Here is a 1,828-nt window from a genome sequence, read left to right on the forward strand (position 1 = left end):
AGGGAGAAGACCATCAACTTGATGCTGTACAATGCTGAGATTTGTGCTACAAATCAACAGGTTCTCCACAGGAATGAGAGGAGAACTTTACTGGTAAATCAAGTTAAGACCAGGGGAGGGGAGCATCTACATTTCAGATGAGGCACTGATATTTCTGCTGGTGGGTATACTGAATACACAGGGAGAAGCAACATCACATTGGGAAGGGATGCTAAACAACAATTGTAGGGAAACTAAGCAGAGCATTAGCCCAGTTTGATGTTCCTGGGTAGACACTTTGACTATGTTTCCAACAAATCCTTGGTAAACCTTGTTGTGGACTAAGCACTATGATGATCTTAGATGCTAGCCTTACAGGGAACATGGCGTCCCCAAAAGGTCACACTGGAAGGATTCGATGTGGAAGCCCTACTGAATGAACTGGGCCCAACCTCATAACTACCTGTACCCTTGGACTTAGGAGTGAACAAGACTGATGGAAGAGGACTCAAAGGATGATCACCCCAAGACTGGGAATGGCAGCTGTTGGACCTTGGGTAGGATTCCTGACTTCGCAGTTATCCCAATGAAAGGGGACCCAGAACTTCATATATTTAGTATCTCAATGTTTCCCTTGCATTAATATGGCAGTTACTAATCTGGTACGCAAGGATCTGCCCTAGTAAGTAATGATACAGGGAATTTTCCTCTAGCACCAACTCTCATGCTCAATGACAACAGCTCAATCAATCCAGAAATCAATCTGTACAAAGCAAAACTCATAGATTGCAGTTCACATTTGGACTATACTCACATAAACACCTTACATATATAATACCTTAAAATCTATGCCCTTGGATGAATTACTGATGTTATCAATGCAATTATCTTATAACTCAGGGGAATAATTGACATCTTTTTGCTTTTTTTGTTTGTTTGTTTGCTTTGCTTTATTCTTACTGATTTTTGCTTTCCTCATAATGTGACTGCCAAAGAGAACCACAGTCATTCATAACCCATAGACAAGCAGATGGATTCTGGGCTACCACTTAACTCTAGCCCCAATACAAGAACAGTTAGTTCTTGTAACATGGCCCTGCTGTATACTCGTCTTCACGAAGAGATCGCTGAAGATAAGGGTGCTATAGCAAAGTGTGGTGAAGAAAGCATATAGTGCCCTGCTATCAACTGGAATAGAGTCTGGAGTCTTAAAAGCTTAAATTAAAAAAAGCTGCCATCTATGTGAAATGTCAGCTCGGTCCATACTGAAGAAGCACACCACCTTTGTGATCCAAAGATAACAATAACAATAACAATAACAAAATCCAAATATGATGAAATATGATGAAAGGAAAGCTATCAGAGTTTGAAATTGTACAAGGCTATGGAAGAAAGTGGGAGCCCCCAGTCCATCTGCAGAATATCTAGTCAGATTAAACCTCTGGCACAACCTAACCACAGGTGAGGGACTCAAAAAGCTTTGCTATCAGACATAGATCATTGGAAACTTGATTATGGTGGATCCAATCACCATATAATATGATATTTGGTCCATTGTCTCCCTCTTGACCCAGTATGCATTTGTTATAAGCTCAAATCTTACCTGTTCCTCAACAGAAATTTCTTTTCTGGCTTTTAAAATATGCACGGTTGTCTGTTCTTTCTTAGCCCTAAATATAGTGGGTTTTTTTGTTGTGGTTGTTTTGAAAAAGCTCCATGTCATGTGTAGTCGTGACCCCAGTTTCGCCTTGCAGACCTGGTTAGACCAGATGATACACAGCGGTGCAGATGGGAGTTGGAAGCGCAGGGAATCTAGGACGGAGGAGCCTCTCGGGACCGGGGGCGACGG

The sequence above is a fragment of the Echinops telfairi genome, unplaced genomic scaffold, assembly GCF_000313985.2.
Source record: "Echinops telfairi isolate 266 unplaced genomic scaffold, ASM31398v2 ScPeMD7_7401;HRSCAF=8416, whole genome shotgun sequence".
In the NCBI taxonomy this organism is placed as follows: domain Eukaryota; kingdom Metazoa; phylum Chordata; class Mammalia; order Afrosoricida; family Tenrecidae; genus Echinops; species Echinops telfairi.